This window comes from Sorex araneus, chromosome 1, assembly GCF_027595985.1.
Source record: "Sorex araneus isolate mSorAra2 chromosome 1, mSorAra2.pri, whole genome shotgun sequence".
Lineage (NCBI taxonomy): Eukaryota > Metazoa > Chordata > Mammalia > Eulipotyphla > Soricidae > Sorex > Sorex araneus.
In genome coordinates, this window is record NC_073302.1 from 239975833 (window position 1) to 239997016 (window position 21184).

Sequence of the window (21184 nt, forward strand, 5' to 3'; positions counted from 1 at the left end):
TTCAAACCATAATGCCCAAAAGGAGAGAGAGAAAGAGAAAGAGAGAGAGAGAGAGAGAGAGAGAGAGAGAGAGAGAGAGAGAGAGAGAAGGGGGGTCTGCATCTGCTATGGGAATCTGGAGGGAAACTGGGGACAAAAAAGAAAAAAGAATCAATAAAAGAGATTATTTTATTAAAATAATAAAAATTAAAAATTCCAGAACTCAAAAACTCAAGACTAATTTGAAGATTTAAAATATGATAAATTAGGAAGAGAGGTAGACTAATAAATTAGAGAAGCTTCTGAGGAAACAACTGCAACATACCAAACTTTTAACTAATAAAAAATGCAAATATGCAATGTTAGACACAGGATGGAAAGACAGAGCTAAAACCTCAGGAACTGCATGGTAGTAAATTAGAAAAATTGGGTGAAGTGTATTATTTTGTAGGAAAGTAAGTTTTAGAAATTAATGATTCACTTAAGTAGATCAAAATAGCAAAGAATCATTGAGAACATTGCTAATTGCTAATTTATAAAAATCTCTAGGTCAAGATGATTTAATGAATGAATTAGAAAAAATCAGCATGCAATTAATTTCAAAATACAGAAAAATATAAATAAATATTATAAAATCTATTAATATAATTGATTATATCAATAAAGTCATGGGAAAAATCAGTCTTGTTGATTATTGGTATAAACAAAGGTTAGTTAGACACAACATCTGTTTTATTTTGAAAAGGCTGTAAAAAGTCAGGATAGGGATAATTGCTTAAATTGATAAAAATATCTATTTTGTATCATCTATTGAATCATTAAGATTAGAATTCCCACTGAAGCTCCAAATGAAATAAAAATATCCATAACATCATTCTTATTCAACATTTTTAGAAGGTGCAGCTAAAATAAGAAACTAAAGCAGTTTTAAATATTAAAAATAGAAAATAATTTTACTTGTAGGATATATACTAATATACTCAGTCAGCCCAAAAATAACCAAGTGAAAATATTATAATTAGCAAACATCCAATTAAGCAACCAGTTAAAACATAAATACCAACTTTATTAGTTTAAAAAGAACATAAAAGATCCCATTCAAATTATAAATGAATATAAATTTTTAATATAAATTTAACTGAAAATGTGTGAGACTAATAAAAAGAAGTGCTAACTTCTATTTTGTGGAGAGATGACCTTGGAAATAATTTCTAAAGGCCATCTCGAAGAATGAACTTTTAAGAATAGCCAGGGGTATAAGGAATAGAAGGGGACAAGAGGTGGTACCATTAGAGATTAGTGCCATAAATATACCAGTGGAAATGTTATATTATTATACAGCACAGTAATAAAAATAAAAAATGGGGAGTCCACAAGGATATCTAAGTACATGATAAAGGCAGCACCACAAATTGGCAAAAAAAAGAAGTTAAGCCCTAAGTGCTTTTACAAGTGACTAGTTATTTGGCTACAAATCAAGTCTGACCCCATTCTCAGGCATTTCACCAAAATTAATTCTAGACAAACCAGAGGAAAAGAGGTCTGAGCAAAAATTAAAGCTAAAGTCAAAATAAGCGACTAAATGTGTAAGGAATGGAAAATATCTTGATCATGTTTTAAAAAAACAGAACTAACAGTAAAAGTTCACCTATGAAAGTTAAATTTTACAATAAAAATATTATTGTAAATAAAATTTAAAAAATAACATACATCTGGGAAGGAAATTTTATTCTGGTATAGTTTAGTTTACATTTAACAAAAACCTCAAAATGGATCATAATTCTAAGTTTGAAGTAGAGAACTATGAAACTTCGAGAATAACTAAAATAACTAACAGAATAACTGCAATAATTAGAATGCCTTTGATGTGGCAATGATGTTTTAGAGACAACACCAAAATCAAAATAAATGAAAGAAAAAATTGATATGTGGGGTGATCAAAATTTACAAGTTTTGGTCTTTTAAAGACAATGTGATTGTCTTTTTTCTGATAGAGTGATATTGGTCTTATATAAACAGCACATAATCCCAAAGGCCATGTAGACGTGATATAATTCATAAAGTAATTGTAACTTTTTCAAATATTCTGTGTACATATCCTACTTTCATTTTATTAATTCTCTTTCTTAGAGAAGTTGGTTTTATGCTTCCACTCATTTTAATTGAATACTTACTATAGTCAGGAACACAAAATCACATGTTTGTTGCTTTAATATTGTCTCTGGGATTAACAAAACTCCAACCAGGTCTTCATACATAGCTGTGATTATTCACAAGCTATTAACTGGTTATCACTTATTATTATTGTTGAATATTTCTTTGGAATAGGCTTTTCTGTTTGGAAGACTTCTGCTCTTGTGAAGTGTATGCAGATGAGGTGGCATTTCATTTTGATTTTTTATCAAGACTATAAAACCAAGCTCCCAGAAGTGCGTGGCTGCATTGCAGCTGCAGGACATCTGATAGCCTAGTTCTTCCTCTTGGAGAGCATGGCAAGCTACCGAGAGCTTACTGCCCACACAGGAGAGCCTGGCAAGCTCCCTGTGGCGTATTCATATGCCAGATACAGTAACAACGATGGGTCTCGTTCCCCTGACCCTGAAGAGCCTCTAATGTGGCACTGTTGAAAAGGACGAGTAAAGAGAGGCTGCTAAAATCTCAGGGCTAGGATGAATGGAAATGTTACCGGGCCCGCTCAAGCAAATTGTTGATCAACTGGATGACAGTTTATACATAACTCTCAGAAAGCCTGACAAGCTACCAAGAGTAGCCTGCCTGCATGGGCAGAGCCTGGCAAGCTACCTGCAGTGTATTCAATATGCCAAAAACAGTAATGATAGCTCTCATTCCCCTGACCTTGAAAAAGATTTCAATCGTTGGGAAAGACGAGTAAGAAGAGGCTGCTAAAATCTCAGGGCTGGGAGGAATAGAGACAATTACTGGCACCCGCTTGAGTAAATTGATGAACAATGGGATGACAGTGATGACAGTAACAGTGTGATACGGTGAATAAAATAGGGATGAAAATGTTTTAAAACTCCTATTTAATGAAATACTGGTGCCCAGAATATATAACTACCTCTTAAAATCTAACAGTAGCACTGTAGCACTGTTGTCCCGTTGTTCATCAATTTGCTCGAGTGGGCACCAGTAACGTCTCCACTGAGACTTGTTACTGTTTTGGGCATATCGAATACACCACAGGTAGATTACCAGGCTCTGCCGAGAGGGATGGATGAATCAAACCCGGGTTGGCCGAGTGCAAGGCAAACACTACCTGCTATGCTATCACTCAGTAAGAAAACAAACTAATCAGTTTAAAAATGGGAAAATATCTGAACAAAGAAGATACACAGATGGCAAATAAGCACATAAAGAGATACTTAACATCATGGTGTCAATAGGGAGATGCAAATTAAAACGCAAGTGAGTGTATTGGTGATAGTACAGCAGGTATTGCTCTTGCTTTGTACACAGTCAACCAATGATCGATCCCTGGCACACAATACAGTCCCACAAGTTCACCAAGAGTGATCTCTGAGCACAGAACCCAGGCGCAGAGTACTGCAAATGTTTAAAATACTCAGAACACTCACTGCTGGTGAGGATGTCTAGCAATAGAAACTCTAGTGTGCTCGCTTCGGCAGCACATATACTAAAATTGGAACGATACAGAGAAGATTAGCATGGCCCCTGCGCAAGGATGACACGCAAATTCGTGAAGCGCTCCATATTTAAAAAAAAAAAAAAGAAACTCTAGTATATGTTAGCTGGAAAGAAAACTCTTAAGCTTTGATAAGGCTGAAGCTATAGTACAGCAGGTAGGATGTTTGCCTTGCATGTGGCTGACCTGGTTTGATGCCAGGCATCCCATATGGCTCCCCGAGCAATGCCAGCATAATTCCTGAGTACAGAGCCAGAAGTAATTCCTGAATTATCGCTGGGTGTGACAAACACATACACAAAAGAAACAAATTTTTTTAAAAAAGAAAAATGATAAGCTTTGAAAAATAATTCGACAAGCTTACAAAATGAAATATACTATTACTATATGATTTTCTAATTACATCTCCAGGCATATGTCCAGACGAGTTGAAAATATCTATCTACACAATACCTACACAAAAATATTTACAGCAGCTTTATTCAAAATCGCCTCAATGTAGAACAACCAAGATGTATGACAATGGGATTAATAAACTCTTACATATGAACGATGAGATATCATCAAGCAAGAAGAAATAAGATATCAAACTACAGAAAGACATGAAGGAAATTCTAAAACATATTACTAGGTGAATGAATTATTCTATTATGAATATAATTGAACATTTTAAATATTATGTTGAAATATTATAGAAATAGAATTATAGGGCAGAATTGCTTATAAGATCATAGCTCAGCTCATGAAATCATTTGGCCACTTTTGTGCATTCATGTAGAGTAGCTAACTCCTAGAAGAAAAGCAAAGGAACAAAGATGGGGTGAGAGAGGGCAAGAACATGCTATTCTTGGCAAGGCCGAATCCCTAGCCCCCAACCTGCACATAGTAGGTATCCAAGATACTTCTTATGTGAAAACTGAAATTTATCCTTTGTGTGGTTTTCTATATCTATTTTGGATATTTTTTCAAGCCACAGAATCCTATTACCATCATAATGAAACAGGGACTGGAAGCTATTTTCATTCCAGAAAAGTCAATCTACATACTTCATGACAAAAATCACGACTGACTCTTGTCACTGTTTGAAATTCATTGAATAACTGCTCAACTCCCTATTTTATCCCCAGTCCTAAATAGCTATTCTTTGGAGCAGCACCTACAAAAATAATTGCCTATTAGTCCCCTTCGCCCGGTGAGATGCAGCAATGGTAATATTCCATCACCACCTTTCAAATGTCTTTTCTGACTGAGAATAACCTTCTGAAATGGGAATGACTTAAAGGGCTCATTCTTTTTTCCTTCCAAAGGCAACAAGAGGAGTTGTTTTCCTTCTTTTCCTGTCAACCTCTGGGCACTTTGGTAGATTCACTTTTCCCTTTCCAAATGATGGCAGAATGGCTGCCCTGGAAATAGCAACTTTTAAAGACAGAATTAATAAGCTGAGATCGTATCCCCATAAATACAAAATGTCTGTGGGTGAGTCAAAAGGCAAAGTCCCATTTCTCCACCACATGCTCTCAGGCTGCCTGTCACATCTTCTGCAAACGGCTTTTAACTGTTAGTGGGAAGAAAACTGGGTAGGTCTATGCAACGGAGGACCAAGCTTCAGTAAAAAGAAATCTGAAGCGGCATCAACATAGGCTCTACGTGTGAGTGAGTCATCCCATTGCTCATCGATTTGTTCAAGCGGGCACCAGTAACATCTCTCATTGAGAGACTTACTGTTACTGTTTTTGGCATATCCAATACGCCGAGGTAGCTTGCCAGGCTCTCTGAGAGGGGCGGAGGAATTGAACTCAGGTCGGCTGCGTGAAAGACGAATGCCCAACCACTGTGCTATCTAAATCTGCTTATTTTAATCCTTGGTGGATGTTTAAGTGGCTCCCTCACTGTATCAGCGCAGAAGTCAGTAGGTTCAATGTCACTGCTCCAGTAGTGATGGGATACCTCTCAGAAACCTAGGTGTAGCCCACATCTTAGTCGCCACCCACTACCAAGTGTACTAGGTGTTGGCTGCCAAAAACCACTCAAAAATGTAGACACCTAGGGCCGGAGACATAGTACAGCAGGTAGAGTGCCTGCCTCACAAGCAGCCCACCTGGATTCGATCCTCAGCATCCCAGATGATCACACACGTATCACCAAAGCAATTCCTGAGTATAGAGCTAGTAGTAAGCCCTGGGCACCATAAAGTGTAGCCTAAAATTCAGAAAAATAAATGTGGACAACAGAGCCAGATACACAGTAGAGTGGGTAGGGCCTTTCCCTGACATGCAACCAACTCCCGCTCAAACCCTAAGTATTGTATATGATCCCCTGAGCAATGGCAGGATTGAGTCCTGAACACAGAGCCAGGAACAGTCCCTGAGTATTGCTGGGTGTGGTCCCCAAGCCCTTAGTGAATGACACTAGGCTTATAACTGGATGTAAAGGAGCGAAAAGGAAGGTTCAACCTGGTTGATGAAATCTTTCTTCTCTTCCAATTTAAATGCTTTTGAACAACCTTCAGTTAAAAATACTCTGAATTTCAGAAGCAGTTTCACACCTTGATATGTAAACCACAGCCCTAGTGTGGCCCATGAGTGACTGAGTCCAGACTCCACAGGATAATTTAGCCCTCAAACAATGTGAGAATCACCTTGACAATTTTATTCATACCAGGCCGAATGCCCTCAGGTTGTCTCTTATGAAGGCGCAGAACTTCCAGGAACATTTCCAGTTAAATCCCCTTTAATTCAGTTAGAAAACAAAACAAAACAAACAAAAAACACTGATAAGCAATAAGCAATACACACAAACATTTAATATGGGCATTCTTATGCCCCATGTTGCACAAAGATGAATTTTCTATTTTTTTGAAAGAAAGCAGAAAGTCAAAGGCAATAAATTCTAAATCGTAGGTAGGGTAGAGAAATACAGACAGCACTAACTCCCTATTGTCTCCCACTGACTATCTATTGAGGCAAAAATGAGCAAAATGTGGATGGAATGGCTCAGTTAACTCAGGAAAAACAGTCCACTTACAACCTTCCCACACTACTTCCTTGAATCCTTTGAAAAACTCCTTTTAGGAGGCTTTTACAGTGCAAACAGTGCAAATGGAAAAATGCTTTCTACCAAAAATGATAGAAAGCTATAGTGTTCTGAAATAGGGATCAGGAGGCTGGATTTTGGCCTTAAATCTTTGCCCAAAGATGTTTCTTTTGCATACACCTTAAGGTCCCACCAACTTCTAACAGTCTTGAAACCTATACTTATGAAAAACTGAAGTTCTAAGATGACACCTGCGAATCAAATCAGTCAATTAATAAACTTTTGGTCTATACACTGTTTTCAGAAATCATGGATTAATATTACAAGTTGATAAATTTCACCAAAAACTAAAATTTCTGACATATTTTCACGTTTTCAAAAATTTGAAGACATAGAAATGCTAAGTGCTATCTAATATAGTTGGAAAAAGGCTTCTATCTCTTAACAAGGGTGTCTATCTCTTCTATTTAGTTTACCATACTCTTCACTGTTCTCTATCTCCACAATTCTTAAATATCAGCTACCACAAGTCATCAAACAATGCCACTGTTTCTCTTACACTTGAATAAAAGGAGAGCAAAGCATTTCTTAGACCATTATTAAAAGCAGGAAAATGAAAGAATCAAAAAGTTAACCTCCACTACAAAATGTAATAAAGCTATATTTTTATGCATATAATATATTCAAAGGCAAATTAACACATCCATACTGAAAAATACAACACAAGATGTCATTGTTGAAATAAACCACTATAAATAAAAAAATGTGAAAGCAAAATAAAAAAGAGCTTTTTTTTTAAGAAAAAAAACATGAGATTCTGAAATAGTTGCTGCAACTATGAACTAATGAATGTAGTGAAAAAATTATCTGACCTCACCATTTTAGGGATAGTGAGTTAAAATGTTTTCATTGTCACTTTAACTCCTTCACTTTCTTTCAGTAACGTGCCTAACGCACATTACCTAAAAGGGAGAGAGAGCAAAAAAGCAAAAAGTGCCTGTCATAAAGGCAGGCTATGGGCCTAAGAGACATTGGGAACATTGGTTGAGGGATGTGGACACTGGTGAAGGGATTGGTGCAAGAACATTGTATGGCTTTTCAAACAAATATTGAATCTTATCTGTAACTATGAATGTTATCTGTAACTATACATCCTGAACAGGCAAAAATGTTTTTTTATAAATATTGTAATCTGCTCAAAGCATTGAGAAAATTAGTGTAAAACAAGATCACAAAAAAGAGAAATTACTTGTGACATTTTCAATTATAGCTGATGAGAGCACTGCTGACTATGTGGTATGAAGAGGATTTTGATGTGATTTAAAAAAGGTTAGATATACTGTGACCATAAAAAAAGATGGCAATAGGAAGTTTAGGTTGTTTTTCTTTTTAATAAGTCTAATATTAGCAACACTAAAGATAGTCCTTGTATGAGTGGCTATTTTCACACACATTACAAGACATAACACAATCATGTTACATTATATAATAGCACTGTCGTCCGTCCCGTTGTTCATCAATTTGCTCGAGTGGGCACCAGTAACATCTCCATTGTGAGACTTGTTACTGTTTTTGGCATATGGAATACACCATAAAAATACCCATATTTGGAATATGGGTAGTTGGCCAGGCTCTGCCATGCGGGTTGGATACTCTTGGTAGCTTGCCGGGTTGTCCGAGAGGGACAGAGGAATTGAACCAGGTTGGCCGAGTGCAAGGCAAATGCCCTACCTGCTGTGCTATCGCTCCAGTCGATTCAAGTTGCTTATTAAGTGATTTAATGAAAACAAAGTTCACTAAAAAGTTAAACGAAATAAAACTATGACTATATTATACCTGAAAGGCTTAAACCATAGCAATTTAATGCTTGGCTGAATGAATATAATATATGGTATCTCATTATGCTATACTTACTTAAGCTGTATTACCAGTCCTTAAACTTCTTTCTACTGCATTTATTAATTGTCATTTAGCATAAGGAAGAACATTTTGTCCTACCCGTTATTTTTCCATTTATTTTATGTATTGGTTAGGTACGTATGTACTGGTAGATTTATATTCTTTTCAATGGGCTTGGGCTGGAGCGATAGCACAAGGGTAGGGCATTTGCCTTGCATGCAGCTGACCCGGGTTCGATTCCTCCGCCCCTCTCAGAGAGCCCAGCAAGCTACTGAGAGTATCTCACACACCCGGAAGAGCCTGGCAAGCTACCTGTGGTGTATTTGATATGCCAAAAACAGTAACAACAAGTCTCACAATGGAGATGTTACTGGTGCCCGCTCAAGCAAATCGGTGGTCAACGGGATTAAAGTAATACAGTGATACAGTGATACTATTTCACAATAACAAGTAATGTGATGATTGTAGAGACATTTATTTAGTGTTGAAAAGAATAAATTTCTTCTCATCATGTGAGTATTATGGTGGTGAATAGTGGATTAGACTCTATTTAAAAAAATATTTTTTGATCAGCGGTGCTCAGGGCTTACTTCTGGATCTTCACTCAGAGATCACTTCTGGCAGTGCTCAGGGGCACCATATGGGCTGCAGGAGATTGAATCCAGGTCAGTCATATGCAAGGCTAGCACCCTACCAGCTGTACTTCTGCTCTGTCTCCACAGACCTGACTTTCCTGAAACCCTCCTAGCCATTCTGAATGTGCTTCTTCTTAGATACTTACTAGTGGGACACAAAGATAGGAACCAATTAGCAAGGTTGTTGTGCATAAGTAACTCAATCATTTTCCTATATTAAATCAGACTCCAGAAGTGCAAATAAAGGCCTTAATTCTAATCCCCAAATGTTGAAATTAAAATCACGATCTATTTAAAGTGCAATCTGATATCAAAGTTTATGGAAAATCAATCACCAATATTTAATTGATATTTATTATCATTGTGTTCAGTTGGATTCTGAAAAGCTTCTGAGTAGTTTCTGCCAGACTAACCTTCCCACTAAAAAGTATTACAAAATAGAGAAGTTAACTGCCTGACAACATTGATGCCAACATCTGAACCATTAACACACCAGCATGAAGTAAAACATAGCACAGCAGGTAGGGCATTTGCCTTGCATGTGGCCAACTCAGGTTCGATTCCCAGCATTCCATATGGTCCCCAAGCACCACCAGAAGTAATTCCTGAGTACATGAGCCAGGAGTAACTCCTGTGCATTGCTGGGTGTGACCCAAAACCAAAACCAAAACAAAACAACCCCCCCAAAAAAACAAAAAACAAAAACAGAAAAAGAAATAATCTAATTTTATGACTACAAATAAGATTACAAATAGATCACTGTTCCCAAATTTAGGTTAATACAAATAAGACAGAAATATACAGATGAAAATGAATTGTGTTTGGAGATGGTGAGTTTCCATTAGTGGTATGGATAATAAATCTGCTGTGGAAGGGTTTAGGAAGGATTATTGAACTAGTGAAAGGCTTGGATTACAGGATCTCTAAGATTTCCTTAAAAAACAGGTTCTGTTAATTTAAATCCAATCCAAGTGTAAATTTTATGCAAGCTAAAAGAGATGAAATATCTACAAGAATCTGTTTTTATTAATATCATTGCTACTATATAAAATTCCATGAGAACTTGATAGAAAAGAAAACTGCATTCAGAATAGCATGTACTTAAACTATATTTGATTCTGAACCATGGTAAAGAGTATCAAAAAGACAGGCTGCTGCAAGCAAAGCCTTGCAAGAATGAAAGAAAAAAGTTGAGGATAAAGTTCTTTTATAAGAAAGAGGGTGATTTAGATGCAGAGAGCACATAAAATCTGGACCTCAAAACAAGATCAAAGAGACAATCATACAAGGAATCAAGAATTGCTGCTGAGAGGATGAGTCTAAGGTGGGAGAACAACAACTAAAAACCCCAAGAAACAAAACCAAAAACAAAGCAGAATCTCAGAACTGAGGTACCAAAATCTAGAGAAGTTTAAAGATAAAAACTTCCTCAGTGAAGAGGTTCCTTCATGTTTAGATCAAGGCATAACCAGCCTGTAGGTACTCTATTCTCTGTGGGTAGTGATGTGGCCTACATTGGTCATATTTGTTCACTAAGGATGCTGCCCAGGTCTTCAAGTCAATCTACAACTGTCCCCCAGACTATGTTGCTATGTAGGAGGGCTGGAGGGGGGTTGATAAAAAAACATTTACATGCATCTCTGCATTTTCCAAATTTACAGGATGGAAAACAGTTTGAGTATTTACATTTTATATTACACGGCATGCATACACATCCAATTTTGTCTCCTTCACTCTCCCCCAACTCCTCCCAATCCTTTGCTCTCCGTACATCCCTCCCGCTGCAGGTGATATGGTAAACTACTGAGTTTGTAATGTGAATATCCTAATTCACAAAACATGTAGAAATATTAAGTTTATTCTCTAGGCATTTCTCTTATGAAAATGGTATCTTGATGGACTCACATATTCTTTTCTTTAATTTTCTATTTTTGCTTTTGAATTATACTCACATGCTCAAGGGTTACTATTGGCTCTGGTCTCAGGACTCCCAGCTATGTTTGGGGGATTGGGCAGTGCCAGGGATAAAACCCGGGCCTCCCTCAAGTAAAACATACCCTTTGCCTTCTGTACTGTCTCTCTAATCAGTAAAAAAGAGAAGTAAATATTTCTTTACTCCCTATAACCATCTGGCAGAGTTCTAATTCATAGACTTTAATGGTTATGCAATTCCTTGATAAAATGACTTCCTGATTTATAGTCTATTCACCACTTTCCTTGTTAAATGCATTCATCTTGTTATATTTTGCTATGACAAGTGGTCAAAATATTATTAGTTATATTTATGTTCTGAGGCTCTTACTTCTCTGAGACAAATTCCCAGGACTTAAATTGCTGGATAAAAGCAATCTTCTAATTTTTACATTAACAGATATTACTAAATTGCCTTCCCAAAGGCTGTAAAAACCTACAAATATGAGATATAGCATCATAAATCTATTAATAAAAAACTGAATGTATACTGAAATAAAACATAAAATACTTTTGGGAAAACACGTTTTTATGAAACATGGGACCTTAGTATTAATAACCAATATTCTCTAGGGATTGAGTTTTCTCTTTTCTATCAAGTTTGGGAATCACACATTACATGACAGAAACAGAACATAACCTGTAGGAACAGGACACCACTCTTGCTCTGTAGAGTTGACAACATTCAAGACTGCCAGCAGTCAGTCCATTCCAAGTAACTTCCCTCCCAGAGAACAGGGGAATATCAACCTGCTTACAATGGTGTCCTTCCCTGTTATTCACAGAAGAGAATCAGGCAGGAAATTTGGGGTAGAAAGGGGGCACCTGACAATGAGTTTGGAAAGTAACAGAACCAAGGTATGATCTGAAGGAAGTGACTCTGTTACCAGCTCAAAAGCAGCTCCTAAGAATGAAGACTGGATTCCTTTGGTTAGGCAGTAACTGAGCCTGATTAGATTCTACATGGTATCAGCACAAACCTAGAAAGTGTTGAGCCCTCTCGGAACAGAAGAAACTTCAGCAGGAGCAGAATGCTGTGAAAAGAACATGAAAGAAGGAACACCAAAAGTTCAAAGTCCTTTTCCCCTTGACAACACCCTAGCAACAGAATCTTATGTACATAGAAAACCCCAGGTCAAGGCTTTGGGGAAAAACTCTATAAATGCAACTCTGTAAGATCAAACAGTATACATTCCTGTCGTGGGATGGCCTGCATTCCAACGTGGGACATCTAATCCCTTTATTTTATTTTATGGGGTACTCTCAATTTTTCTCTTTCTCCCACCGCTCTTCTCTCTGTCTCTCTCTTCCCCCCATGTCAAAACCATTTGATTTCAACATTCTTCTCCTCCTGAAATGCTTTTCTATAGTGAAAAACAACAAACTTAGGGAATCTGGACATAGTTCAGAATTGAATAGCCTTTTTCTGCAAAGAGTAATCTCTCATTTTAGTCTGAGGCCATGGCTCCCGAGAAAATCATGCAGGGGGACTATGCTGTATGGATCAAGAGGGCCTCAGGTGTAGCTTGACAACTGCCTTATGTGGTCGGTGTGATGTTCTTGTCTACACCTTGCAAGTGCACATGGAAGGTTTTACCAGTACTAACCAACACACAGGTATTTTCCGGAGAGATTGAGGTGACTCAAGCATGAGTGTAGTAGCACTTTATTAAGGTTACCTTCACTTCTCCCTTGAACAATTTAAGAAAATAATGCCAGTCTCAGTGACACTGAGAAGTCTCAGATTCTCTTCAGCATGGCAGAGTGACTTGATTGGTTTCTGGTTCTTCCTTGACTAGAAGAGAAAGAGAAGCATGGGTCGTTCATGGGTCTCCATGAACAAGGGCCTTCAGGTACATCCTGAGCATCAGAAATCCGCTGTCCTGGAAAGAAGACACAGTCGTGGCTAATACCCACCAATCAGAGGCAGGTGCTCTCAATTTTACATGGCACAACAAAGACTTCTATAGCTAAGATAGAGTTGCCGTGATTACCTCTAGATTAGGGAATCACACCAGAAAAAAAAGAGAAGATTCATGAATTTTGCTATGAGCCTAAAATCTGAAACTGCTTTTCTTGAAAGACTCCTATGATCAGACATCATCTTCACAGTGTCTTAATTTGAGAATTTTAGTGAAGCTTCTGAAGTCACAATATCTATCTGTATGGCTGATGATTAGCTCTATTTATTTAAATTAGTTTCTTTGGCTAGTCAAAGGCAGAGAACATATCTTTTTCCTTGGCAATGATTTTAATATTAAAAAGGCTTCAAGTGCAAATAAAAGCCATTCAAAATGTTAAGGATTTGGTTCCACATTCTATGAATTCTGATGATTCCTTCTGAATTACATGGTCTTCAAAGCTCTGGAGGGAAGACATAGTAATATTTACTTCAAATTTTTTTAAATTAATATTTAAAAATTTAAACGTCAAAAATTTAATCTAGAATCCAATCTGGGAATTCACATAGATTTTCCTTGAAGTATCAACTGATGGAGCTCTCTGACAAAGCGAATGCGTCCAGCTTGAATGTTTTAATATTTAAAGTCTAAGGCTGCCATCTTCTCTTTGTTTTTCTTTTTGGGTCACACCCGGCGATGCTCAGGGCTCTGCATTCAGGAATTACCCCTAGCCCCCTAGCGGTGCTCAGGGGACCATATGGGATGTTGGGAATTGAACCCAGGTCGGCTGTGTGCAAATCAAACGCCCCACCCACTGTGCTATCGCTCCAAAAATGCTGCCATCTTCTCTTGACTGCGTAAACAAGAACATAAAGTCACTTAAAAGTTTAGCATCTAGAAAACTCTGGGGCGCCTTCAGAGGCAGGTGGGCCAAGTCCCCACTGTGCCAAAGTTCCAATAGCTGTATCCACACCTCATCACTGTGGCCACGCCAAGGGCTCAACTCCAGGGCTTCATTAATACTCTGCAGAAACAGCAACTATGAATAACTCCAGCTACCCTAGTGCCTAAACTGAGAATATAGGATCTTCTGGGGTCTTCTTGGAGTGGGGGTGGGCAGCCTTCCCACTTCCTAGAGCCCTAGCAGCCACTCTCACTTCCTACAGCAGCCTCCATGTCAACTTATTAGCCCAGGCCACAGCTCTTGAGTCTGAACTGCAGAGTTGCCCAACACCTCCTAATTACCCAGTACTGAAATTCCAGTAGAAGCACATCCAATTAGATGGGAAAGTAACACAGAAGCCAACTAAACAGCTAACAAAAACAGTAACACAGACGACTTAGCTAGCAACAAACAGTTTAGTAAGTTGAAGTTATTAGACAAAGACTTAGCAACCCCCATGATGAGATGGAACAAGTTGTAAGTCTGTAACTGTATCTCATGTTGATTCATTTAAAAATTAATTAATTAAAATTCTTTTAATCCTTATAAATTTTAATATTGGACCTTCATTATATAATCAGTGTCAACTCTAGAATTATAACAATAGTTATGACTTTTTTATATTCTAAAAAAATTAGCAGCTATATCTTAACATAATGCCATATGTTAGTAAACACAGAGTGAGGAATATCCTGGTATACCTTTATACCATTTTAATCTTTTAAACAAATACATTTTTATTTAAAATTTGAAAGCTCCATAAATAATCTATAGTGTTATATTTTTAAACTAGGACAGTAGTTTCATGTTTAGCATGTTCTAGAATTGATGGCATGATAATGACATGATACAGACTACTACTAACTCAGCAGAACACTAGAAGCACATTGCCAGCACGATGCTAAATTTAATATGACATTTGGGGAGACAAAGCTCTAACTCTAACTGTAATATTAATTACATGTTAATTCCATTGCTATATTAGAGGCATGAAGTAATGAATAGAGAGAATTTATTAGTCTGTTGACAAACTGTTAAAAAATAGAGTATGGAATCTCTCAGTAAAACTGTATATAGAGGCATACTGGATATCTCAGTAAAGAAAGTATTCTTTTAGTCAGCACACGTATGCAGTGATCATTCATGACTACAAAGCAGTTAGGCTTTCTGACATTGCCTTACCTAAATTGGTAAAAACATTTTGATGCTAATTTGGTAAGACAAGAAAACTAAAGAGAATTCATTTCAGTTATTTAAATCCTGTCACTGATGTCCAAGCCTTATGGCTCAGATAAACTATTCAGATGTCTCTTTCTACTCAATTCTCCTGAACTCATCTTCCAACTAGTGGATTGTGATATGATTCCCAGAAATAATGCCACCTTCATTCTATGATCAGAAAGACAGATGGGAGCAGGGGTTGAAAGAATAGAGAATTGCACTGTTGTGACAGACAAATATGAGGCTGACGCAAGCCAATTTAGAAAATCATTTCTTAAAAGTCAATACCGGGGCCTCTTCGAGAGGCAAACTATAGCCAAGCTTTGGTGTATAGCCTCAGATCTGAACATATGTCCGGAACATATGTACAATAGAAACAGAAGGAATCATGGTGACCTTCCAAACACAGGCAGAACTGTGAATCAGAACTGGAACCAAACAAAGAGCTGTGGGAGGGACATGAGGTTGACGCTCCAATGGGAGTCTCCTATGAGCCGTGCTCCCCTTCACTGTCCAGGGCGGCTATCAGAGGTGTGGTAGTGTGGAAAGGAGGATACATCCCATGGTGATCTCTGGATCAGAGATAATGACAGCCTGGCACAGGTGCTCCGACTACCTCCCAAGCTCTCATTCCAGATCTAAGGGTTCAGAATTTGAATCATAATTAAATGGTGCTATCAAAAATAACAATTGCAACAAGATGAGTCTGTAAACCCAAACTACAGAAAATATGAAGAGAGCAACAACATCTATGTGGATTTATTGTGAGTGAACTAATTTCATGGGTTTTTCTGACAAACACTTTCTTAAAAAATTTATTTATTTTTAATTAGTGAATCACCGTGAGGGTACAGTTACAGATTTATACATTTTTGTGCTCATGTTTCCCCCATACAAAGTTTGAGAACCCATCCCTTCACCAGTGCCCATTCTCCACCACCGGTACACCCAACATCCCTCCTACCCTCCCCATTCCCGTCTCCCCCCACCCCACCCTGCCACTGTGGCAGGGCATTTCCTTTTGTTCTCTCTCTCTCTCATTAGGTGTTGTGGTTCGCAATAGAGGTGTTGAGTGGCCACTGTGTTCAGTCTCTAGACCACATTCAGCCCACATCACCTTTCCCCCGCATGGCTTCCGACCGCATTATACTTGGTGATCCCTTCTCTAAGTTGCCCTCTCCCCAGAACGTGGGGCCAGCTTCCAAGCCATGGAGTCAACCTCCTAGTACTTATTTCTATTATTCTTCTATTCTTGGGTGTTAGTCTCCTACTCTGTTATTCTATATTCCACAGATGAGTGCAATCTTTCTATGTCTGTCTTTCTCTTTCTGACTCATTTCACTTAGCATGATACTTTCCATGCCGATCCACTTATACGCAAATTTCATGACCTCCTTTTTTCTAACAGCTGCATAGTATTCCATTGTATAGATGTACCAAAGTTTCTTCAACCAGTCATCTGTTCTAGGGCACTTGGGTTTTTTCCAGATTCTGGCTATTGTAAACAGTGCTGCAATGAACATATAAGTGCAGATGTCATTTCGACTATATTTTTAGCTTCTCTGGGATATATTCCCAGCAGAAACACTTTTTATTTTTAAAGATGAAAGGATTATTTCTTTCAATGATAAAAGACTAATCCAAAGCATGCCATCAACTTTTTTTTTGGTATTTAAAAACTTTAATATTTTTGGGTGGATATGTCTTTTTAAATTTTAATTTTATTGAATCACAAACACTTTTAAATAAGTAAGTCTTAGGGCCAGAGAGATAGTACAGTAAGTAAGGCACTTGCTTTGCATGAGTCCAACCTGGCAACCCAGATGGTCCTCCAAGCCTTCCAATAGTGATCCCTGTGTGCAGAGCGAGGAGTAACCCCTGAGCATAGTCAGGTGTAGCCCCCGACCCCAAATAAACAGACATATTTGCAAAGCAAAAAAATAAATTAATGCATACCTAATTAAGAAAAAAATCCTCTAAGACATGGAATGCAAATGAACAGAAATGAAACAACAATATAGATATAGAAAAAAAAACTAACTGGAATTCGAGAAATGGAAAATATGGTCATGTAAAGAAATAAACAGTCCAGATGGCATTATATAGACTGTGGTAATGAGATTTAGTAAATTAGAAGAGGGTTATGAAAAATTAACCCACAACGTAGCACAGAGAGACAGAGACAGAAAGAACAGTTAGGCAACCTGGAACATGGTTGAAGAGTAGGAGAAATATGTGAAGAGAAAACAAGAGAAAAATTAGAAGACACCTAAGATTCAATCATCAAAAAATATGAAGGATTGTACCAAAGAGATAATAAGGGGTTAAGACACTTGCCTTGCATGCAGCCAACTGGATTCAATCCACTGTACTACATATGCTTCCCAGAGCACCCTAAGTACTGAGCACCACTGGGTGTAGCTCCCCAAAACAAATATAGGTAAAGGAACCTTTCTAAGTAAATTATAAAATGTTATTGAGACATAAAAGAACATCATCATTATAAATATTTTTTCTCTAAATTATTCTATTAACTCAGAATACCTGTAACAAAAACACTCAACAATTTTATTTTTTCACTAAATAAACTGAACATAAAATTTGTATGTAAGAACAAAAGTACAGAATGTCCTGACCTGGAACCATGCTGTTTTCACTGGGGCAATTCAGAGGGGGATGGGTTGAGTTTCCCTCCCCACCCCAGCAAAACCCTGGCAGCCAAAACCTCCAGAACCCAACCGAACAGCCATGCTCAAGCCACTCTCTACATGCTCGGACGAGCCTCACTATGAGGGAACCTGCAGAGTGAAAAGTCAGGTATGCAGACGCATGACTGGGATCTCCAAGCTCACTCAGAACGGAACTGGGCCTTCTCCCTCCAGTTCCCCAGTTTTCCAGTAGCTTGGCAGTCACACCCACAAACTGCCTGTGACGCCATATAATCTCATCAATGACCAAGATCCAGAGAGTATGAAATAAAGCTTCCAGAAGAGAGTGACACAGAACAACCTGGGCCATGACCTCTTATACTCTAGCCCACTGATGTACCAAAAGTAGCACACATTTGTTTGGGTTTTACATATATGTTTGTATCTTTTATACAAGGGCTTAAGTGGCTCCAGGACAAAATACAACAAACTTCACACACTTTCCTCTTATGGTGGTGGGAAGGTGCACGGTGGTCGGATTGGTGTTTGAATATTAACTGCATTAGCTATTGTGAACAACTTTATAAAAATAAAATTCACTGTCATCCCATTGCTTGTTGATTTACTTGAGAGGGCACCAGTAACATCTCTATTCCTCCCAGTCCTGAGATTTTAGCAGCCTCTCCTTACTCATCTTTCCCAACAATTGGAGGGTCTTTCAGGGTCAAGAGACTGAGACTTATTGTTACTGTTTTTGGCATGTCGAATATGCCATGGGTAGCTTGCCAGGCTCTGCCTGTGCGGGCAGGATAATCTTGGTAGCTTGCCAGGCTCTCTGAGAGGTATATATGTGTGTGTATAATATATAACTCTCTGTGTTTGTTGCCTACTGTCTGAACTCCATCAAATATGGTGTGGTAATTATGGAAAATGGGTAGGAAGTGTCTTATAATGTGTCCGAAAAGCGGCTTGGAGCATAGTGGTGGTTGGGCAGTGGATGCCGGCTGCCAGGGCTGGGTCCCTTGGGGTGGGAAGGGTTAGTGCCAAAAATAACTGCTGAACAAAAGTGTATAAATCTGTAACTGTACCCTCACGGTGATTCTCTAATTAAAAATAAATAAATTAAAAAAAAATAACTGCTGAGTGCAGAGCAAGGAGTAAGTCTTGAATACCACCAGATATGGTCAAAAATGCAAAGCAAAGAAATAAAAAAAGAAAAGTTAGAGTCAGTGTGATAATATAAAGGTGAAGAGGGTTACAAACAGATGACCCAATTTAATAATCTTATCCCTCACCCCACCTCATATATGGTCCACCAGGAGTGATCCCTGAGCACAGAGCCAACAATGAGCCCTGAACACTGCTAGGGATGGTCCAAATACAGAAAAAAAATTAAATAGAAGGATTGGAGACTAGAAAGATAATAATAGATTAAGCACTCGCCTCACATGTAGTCAACCCTGATTTAATTCCTGGCACCACATGTGGTCCCCAAACACCACCAGCAGTGACCCTTGAGCACAGAATCAGGAGCAATCCCTTAGTACCAACAGGTGTGGTTCAATTCTCTACCACAATAAAATAATATAAAGAAAGATTTAAGACCAAGTCTTTTAGTTTGTTTTGGGTTTTTCCTTTTTTATTGGTGGCGGTGGGGGGGCACACCAAATGATGCTCAAGGCTTACTCCTTACTCTGTGCCCAGAGGAACATACAGGTGGCTAGAGATCACATCCAGGTCAGCTGCATGTAAAGCAAGTGCTTTACCTGCTGTACTATCTTGTTGATTCCTGTTTGGTTTTGGGAGGCACACCCAGTTGATCTCAGGCCTTACACCTGGCCCTATGCAGGTATCACTCCTGGCAATGCTCAGGGGTCCTGATGGTGCCAGGAATCAAACTGGGGTTGCCCACATGCAACCAATACCAACTCATCTCTTGTAGTATTTCTGTGGTCTCAAAAAGGGTATTTGTAGCTACACAAAAAAATTCTTCAGACTACATTAGTAAAAGCACAAATTATAATATTTTATGATTATCATATTTAAAAATCTTTGCAAACACATGCGCGGTATTTCCAGAAAATATACATTCATACCTATAAGATCTAGGAAGTATGAGTGTAGACAGTATTGAAAAATAAATACTTTCCTATTTTACTTTGTTTTAAATTTGTAAACAGATATAAAAAAATCAATCTGCTTAGTATTTATTAACTACTCTATCTACGTTACACTAATTTCTCAAAGGGTAAGTTCACAAAAATATACCTTAAAAATAAAATTAAATTTAAAAAAAGAATGAAAGTACAATAATAGATAAGACAATAAGTAGGGAAAAATATGAGAGGAATTTCCTCGTCAGGTCTCCAAACTTAGGATAAAACTATAGCAATAAAGCTGCTGCAGTCTCACACAGAGAAACAGAATGCAGTGGAGTCAGTAACAATCCTACAGGCAGGTAGAAAGCAATGAGATCCTGTTGACCACTGCATATAAAAGACACTTGTATCACTTGTCATCCCATTGATCTTCAATTTGCTCAAGCGGGCCCCAGTAACGTCGCCATTTGTCCCTGTCGTGTGCTAGTATAGCCCAATGGTATCTGCTCCCTCCAGGAACATGACCACTAAATAAATAGTTCATGAACTACCAGTATTGCTAAGGAAAAAATAAAATGCGACTCATGAAAATGCGACTCAACTTAATGAACACATGAAAATCAGCTGATCAGTAGCTGGAGGAATAAAGCCAATAAAACATTCAAGTGAAACTCTAAATATAATAGAAACATATAATGAGGGGAAAATGGAGGAGAAGAATTTCTAAATAAACACAATAAGCATAAGTCAGAAAACAAAGAATAGCTAAATGATTAAAATTAAAAATTTCTATCCCTAAAAGGCTCTGTGAGTAAACAAAATAGACAACCAACAAAGAATTAGTAATCATGATATATTAAAAAAATCCCTAAATTTAAAAAAGACAAAAGCCAAATAGCAAAATGGACCATACATAAATCTCAATTTATAGAACAAATCATAATTACAAATATACTTATTACAAGGGGTTCACGCAGACCAATAATCACAGAAATAAGTACTTATATGATAGTATACCTTTCAGCTGACAAATAATACTACACCTTTCAGTGGACAAAAAGATTACAGTTACCACTTCTGGCAAGAATGGGGAAAGAAAACTAATCCTGAACTGGGGAATATAACTTATGATAGAAGAAATTACCATGCATGAACCCTTTGAGCCAGCAACTCTACTCTGGGACTTTTTCA

The 21184-nt window shown here is 37.8% G+C and overlaps 1 protein-coding gene and 1 non-coding gene across 4 annotated transcripts in view; one reads left to right on the forward strand and one right to left on the reverse strand.

Moving 5' to 3' along the window:
* Window positions 1-21184, reverse strand: part of MTUS2 (microtubule associated scaffold protein 2) — a 645452-nt gene that overhangs the window by 212435 nt on the left and 411833 nt on the right. The gene's annotated exons all lie outside the window — the stretch shown is intronic.
* On the forward strand, window positions 3611-3717 carry LOC129401253 (U6 spliceosomal RNA). The gene has a single exon (XR_008628185.1). It is a non-coding gene; the product is annotated as a U6 spliceosomal RNA (small nuclear RNA).